The sequence below is a fragment of the Rhinopithecus roxellana genome, chromosome 15 (genome assembly GCF_007565055.1).
Source record: "Rhinopithecus roxellana isolate Shanxi Qingling chromosome 15, ASM756505v1, whole genome shotgun sequence".
Taxonomy (NCBI): domain Eukaryota; kingdom Metazoa; phylum Chordata; class Mammalia; order Primates; family Cercopithecidae; genus Rhinopithecus; species Rhinopithecus roxellana.
Window position 1 is genome coordinate 27,599,310 of NC_044563.1, and position 6,771 is coordinate 27,606,080.

A 6,771-nucleotide genomic window follows, 5' to 3' on the forward strand; every position below is an offset into this window, starting at 1 on the left:
TTTTATGGTTGTGTAGTATTATATGGTGTATATGTACCACATTTTCTTTATCCAACCCACTGCTTTTGGGCACCCTAGGTTGATTCCATGTCTTTGCTATTGTGAATAGTGCTGTGATGAACATATACACATGCATGTGTCTTTTTGGTAGAACAATTTGTTTTCTTTTGGGTATATATCCAGTAATGGGATTGCTCATTCAAATGGTAGTTTGCTTTAAGTTCTTTGAGAAATCTCCAAGCTGCTTTCCACAATGGCTGAACTAATTTACATTCCCACCAACAGAGTATAAGCATTCCCTTTGCTCCACAGCCTCACCAACACCTGTTGTTTTTTCACTTTTTAATAATAACCATTCTGACTGGTGTGAGAATGGTATCTCATTGTGGTTTTGATTTGCATTTCTCTGATGATTAGTCATGATGAGCATTTTTCATGTTTCTTGGCTACTTATATGTCTTCTTTTGAGAAGTGCCTGTTCATGTCCTTTGCTTACTTTTTAATGGGGCTGTTTTTTGCTTGTTCAATTGTTTCAGTTCCTTGTAGATTCTGGATATTAGACCTTTGTTGGATGCACAATTTGCAAATATTTTCTCCCATTCTGTAGGCTGTCTATTTACTCTGTTGATAGTTTCATTTGCTGTGCAGAAGCTCTTTAGTTTAATTAGGTCCCATCTGTCAATTTTTGTTTTTGTTGCAATTGCTTTTTAGGACTTAGTCATAAATTCTTTCTCAACATTGATGTCCAGAATGGTGTTTCTGAAGTTTTCTTCTAGGATTTTTAGTTTGAGGTATTACATTTAAATCACAGTGTAATTTGTTAGTGTAACTTAACTACTGTATTCTTGATTCACCTGGGCCTTAGGTATCATAATAAGCAAGTCCATGAAAGAATATGCTTTGAATTGCTAATTAGATCATTAGCAATCTATTTTCAAAATAAGAAGCCCCAACTGTATTACTCTAAGGCCACAGATGGCCTATTTTTGTCATCAAACCTCAAAGTATATTTTCCCATGGAATGTTAAATATTTTCTTTACAAATGACCAGGCTTTTAGAAATTTCCTTTGTAACTCTGTAGTAATATGTCAATATATACAAGTGTCTGAAAGTCCCTTTGATGTTCAAAAACTGTCATATCACCTATCCTTGGAATCTGAAAGTAAGGTTACATAGGGAACCACCAGTGTTCTAAGTCCGTTCCTTACTCTCCAGCCTCCAAAATGATTAAATTCTAAGTTTTGTTTATTCAGGTGCCTCAAGCCTGAGTCTCAGCTTAATCACTTTCTCCCAGAAGCTTTTCCTGACTCCAACAAAGGTTAGCTACCTCCTCATATGCCCTCACAGCTTGTGCTTTAAGGTAAGTATGGCTTTAACTGTAATCTCTGATAGAATGTAAATGCTAAGATTCAGGATTAGTTCAGTCTTGTTTACCACTAGAATCCCCAGGTTCTAGCATAGTGCTAGGAATTCAATACATACTAGAACGACTTGCTCATTCTACCTGACCCCTTTCGCAGCATTTGTTATTCTAGAAGACTTTCTACTTCTCCTTCCTGAAAGCTCCCCTCTCTCACTGTGGCACACTCTCCTCTTGTGCGACTCCCACCATTTTCACTGGTCTTCCAGTGGCTTCTTTCCTTCCGCCTTACCTTTATACTCAACCTCTACATTCCATCCTAGTCTATCTTCTCTGGGCCAAACATGGCAGGCACTTAATATGGGTGGAATGAAGGAATAAAATAATGTCATGCTTCAGACTCTCCTTGAGAAATGCTACTCATCTCAATGATTATGTTAAACTGATAAGGTCTAAATATTCCCAAAACTACACTTCTCATCTGGACAACAAACCTGTATCTCTAACAGCCCCCTTATGTCAATATGTTCATAACTAAATTTAGGATGTCCAATTAAACATAGCAGATTAATCATACAGAATTATCTCCTTTCCCACTCCAATCTCTGCTAAGATGATGGCAAAGAAATTTCTTTTAAGAAAAAAAGTACAAATCCACAAGGGCAAACAGAAGAGAATACAATAGTTAACCACGGATTCCTATAAGTTTTGGGATGGTGCAAAGAGGATAGAGGTGAAACAACTGACTTTGGAGAGTACTAGAGTTAGGAGAGTATGGATGTAGTTTTTTTCCTCATCTTTAAGGACATTAATGATAGTTGCAATTTTTTTTTCCTTCTTTCTTAATTGGCTCTGTTTCTTCTGAGTGACTTTTTGTTCTTTTTCTCCTTTACTGTTTAAAGGTTTCTAAATGCTGAAATAAATACAACAACAACAACAACAAAAACTCAGCCTGTAGAATCCTGGAAGGGCTCAGCATAGGGGAGCACTAGACACTAAGGAGAATGAAGCTTATACACTAACTAGCTAGACTGAAAACATAGGAAGTGACAGTTTACCAAGAAATGAACTATGATATACAGAACTACATTCCCAGCTCCAACTCAGGAATGCTGGAAGCTAGGCTTATATCTCTCCGGAAGATTAGAAGATCCTTCTCTGAGAAAATGAACAGCCTAAGGGGTAAAGACTTCCAGGTATTTGGAAGTCTACCCACAACAGTAAAAAAATCCACCATCAACAAGCCCTACCTATGCCCACATAGCTTCTATTCAGCCTTTTAATGCCCTATTCTTAAATAGGAACAGACAGGAATTCATATTACGAATACAAATGTCAGACAAAGATTAACAAATGTTTGAGGAAAGCCTCTAATAAAATCTCAGAAAAAGAAAACATGAAGAAAAAAAAGGCATCTGGAAGAAACAGAGCCAATTAAGAAAAAAAATTGCAACTAATGTCCTTAGAGATGAGAAAAGATATTGCACCCATAAAGTAAGTATAGGAGGCTATGAAAAAGGAATAAACAGAAAAGAATGTTTGGAATTTAAAATAAGGTAGCCATAAAAAATTATTCAAGAATTAGAAAATAACATGAAGGACATCTCATAGAAAGTGGTCCCCCTCACCAGGGTAGGGGGAAAAAAAGTAAGACAGGAGAAAAATATTTCCTTTTAAATTATTAGAGAATTAATTCAGGAAGACTAGTAATCGCCTAACAGGATTCTAGAAAAAAGGGACCACAGAATATTATGAGAGGAAATTATCAAAGAAATAATACAATAAGACATTCCCTTGGGAACAAGACTGTGAGGCAGTGAGAAATAAAGCAAAATGCTCCTGTTTTCCATCAAACAACATTTGGTACTATTTGAATTTTAAACTATGTGCATATATTACTTTGATAAACAATTTGAAAGGGAAAAAAAAATCCTCAGATTCTTACCCCCAAAGCTGTCATTCCTTTCTGTATTCCCTTTCTCTGCTAATATTATCACCCGTTAGCTCCAAAACAGCCCTTTACGTTCTACTTTTTTTTTTTTTTTTTGAGACAAGGTCTCGCTCTTCACCCAGACTGGAGTGCAGTGGCATGATCACAGTTCACTGGAGCTTTGACTTCCTGAGCTCAAACAATCCCCCCACCTCAGCCTCTTGAGTAGCTGAAACTATAGGCACAAGCCACCATGCCAAGCTAATTTTTAAATTTTTTGTAGAGATGGGGTATCCCTATGTTGTCCAGGCTGGTCTTAAACTCCTGGGCTCAAGTGATCCTCCCACCTCAGCCTCCCAAAGTGCTGGGATTATAGGCATAAGCAACCACACCTGGCGTAAGTTCTACTTCTGATGGATCTTTCACACATTTCTTCTCTTCAACCCTACTACCCTCATTGGATCCTCAATCACCTCTTCCTGGAATGTTCCATAATGTCATTACCGGTAGCTCTGTCTTTGGTCTCTGTCCCTCAAAACCATCTTGCTATGGCCATGCTTTTAAAAGTTTTTCATGTCTGCAATGGACTCCTGAGAACAGTTTTTTATCCCTTTGTAGCCTCCAACCTCCAGGGGCTTGTAGTTGGTATGTAGGAAGGCGTCTTCCCTACCCATCCTGTTCCCCACCGGCACCTCCAAACCACTTCATCTCCTTCCTCCTTCAAAACCTTCCACTCTTCTGAAGATTTTTCCATCTGACCATATTAGCCAATATTGCTCCTTTTGACTATCATCTGGCTAGCCAGTTACTCTGGTTTGCTGAAATTCTAGCACCCAGCTTGCCATCTTCCTCTACCACAACTTCGATCACAACCTTGGCTATTTCAATATTCACATTAAAAAGTTACTTCCATACTTTTTGTTTTTTAGAGCAGGATCTCACTGTGTTGCCAGGGTGGAGTGCAGTGGCTATTCATAGGTGCAATCACAGTGCACAGCAACTCCAGCTCCTGGCCTCAAGTGATCCTCCTGACTCAGCCTCCTGAGTAGCTGGGACTGTAAGTGCTGGCCACTGCACCTGGCTCTGGCCTCTAACATTCTTAATTTCTTCAACTTCGTTGTTATGTTCCATCTGGGCCACTCACGGCCATGGTCATACTCTGGTTCTTGTCATCAATATCCTGACCAAAAGCCCCTATCTCTCTAGCTTCCCTCAAGCACCCCCTACGCAACCTCAAAACAGCACAGGAAATCTACGGAGGACCCCTTCCTCACCACCTGTGTTAAGTAATATGTTTCAGTACTATAATCACTCCCTTGAGAACACTTCAACTGCTTTGTTCCTTTTTCCCTCCATCCTACTTGTCCAACCCCAATTATAAGTGAATCTGAGTCTACATCTAATTAGCCAAATTTTTCTCCAGAAATAAAGAGAAACATGACAGAACTTCACTAATTGGTCTTTATGGCCAAAAATATCAAATGGCAAACAACATTGCCCATCAGTCTCAGTAATCTCTCTGGCAAATTTTTCTTTCTCCAAAATGCTTACTTTTCTATTACCTTTTCCTTTTCCTCAAACTTGGAACATCCTATTCTATCCCTCTGCTGATGATCTTGCCTTCCCTTCACACCTCACTGAGAAACAAGAAGTGATTTGACAAGAACTGTCTGTCTTGTCTTCCTGCCACCAAAACTATCACTCCAGCCACATCAGAACCTGTATGTACAATTTGTTCTCCCTGTGAATAGAAATTTCCTTGCTTCTATATAAACCAGCATTTTTGCTATTTAAGAACTGCATTCCTAAAATCACCCCTAATCTCTCCTAAATCTTCAGGTCCCCTCTTTCAATTGGATCATTACCAGCCTCAGAGAAGCATATTCAGTTATCAACCAGCTTAAGCAAAACAAACAGAAAATGTCCTTGACCCTTATGTTCTCTTTCAGCTCCTATCCCACCCTTTTTTTTTTTTTTTAGACAGAGTTTTGCTCTGTCGCTTGGGCTGGAGTGCAGTGGTGTGATCTCAGCTCACTGCAACCTCCACCTCCCGGGGTCGAGCAATTCTCCTGCCTCAACCTCCCAAGTAGCTGGGATTACAGGTTCCTGGCACCACGCCCAGCTAATTTTTGTATTTTTAGTAGAGATGGGGTTTCGCCATGTTGGCCAGGTTGGTCTCAAACTCCTGACCTCAGATGATTCTCTCATCTTGGCCTCCCAAAGTGCTGGGATTACAGGCATGAGCCACTGCGTCTGGCCCCATCCCACTTTTCTTCTCTTCTTCACTATAAAACGTTTCCAGAATGTCTTTAGGTATGGGCTCGTTCTCACCTTCCATTCTCTCCAGCCTATTTGATTGTAGTTTTATACCTGTTTTTCTTATCATATATATTATATAGGAGAGAAAACACAGTTATTAAGTTTGAGCTTTGACCTCATGGGTTCTAATCCATGTTCTGTGATTTACTAGGTATAAAAGCAATGTAACTTCTTTGTGCCTCAGTTTCCCCAATTATAAAATGAGGATAATAAAAGTAACTATCTCATAGGGCTGTTGTGAGGATTAAAATAGCACATATAAAAGCACAAGAATACCAGTCATATAGAAATTGTTCAAGACATGCTTGCCATTGTAGTCAACAATGACCCTCCTTCATCTTATGAAATCCAACAATGAAGGCTCCTCTCTCTCAAGCAGCACTGGACAGAGTCCACACCTCACTTCTACTCATGGATTCTGTGACATCCTACTCTATTGGGTTTCCTTCTACTTCACTGGCTGCATATTTTCAGGATCCTTGCTGGCTGCTTAATCTGTAAATATTGGAATACTCAGCCTTCCCTTTTTACTATCTAAACTCTTCCGAGGTAACCTGATCAAGTCCCGCTCTTTTAAATACCATGTATGTGCTGATGTTGCTCAAATTTGTATCTCCTATCCTGGCTCTCCTCAGAGCATCATATATTTAACCATCTCTACCAGGTTATTAAGTTGGTATCGTAAACCTAACAAATCTAGGAAAGAATTCTTAAAGACTTTCCTCTCCCCATCTCGGCCCATACATCTGCTCTTCTCAATCTTCTTATTTCTGGTATAGTATCATCATTCACTTAGTATTCAGGCCAAAACACTAGTCATATCTAATTTTTCCTCCTTCTCTCAATCTGACATCCAAATGTTAGTGGTCCTGTTTGTTCCACCTCCAAAATAAATCCCACATTTATCTCTACTTCTTACCATGTCACTGCTGTCATTTTAATCCAAGCTATCATGACTTCTCTGCTGGATACTGCAAAGTCGTCCTAATGGGTCTCATTGCTGCCGTTCTTTGCCCCCAACAGGCCAGCTTCCTCAGAGCAGCCATAGTAATCTCAAAGGATAAACCAGATTTTATCAATTGCCTGCTTAAAATCTTCCAGACACTTCCTATTACGATTAGACTAAAATTCCAACTAGTGAACTCAGTATACATATGAATG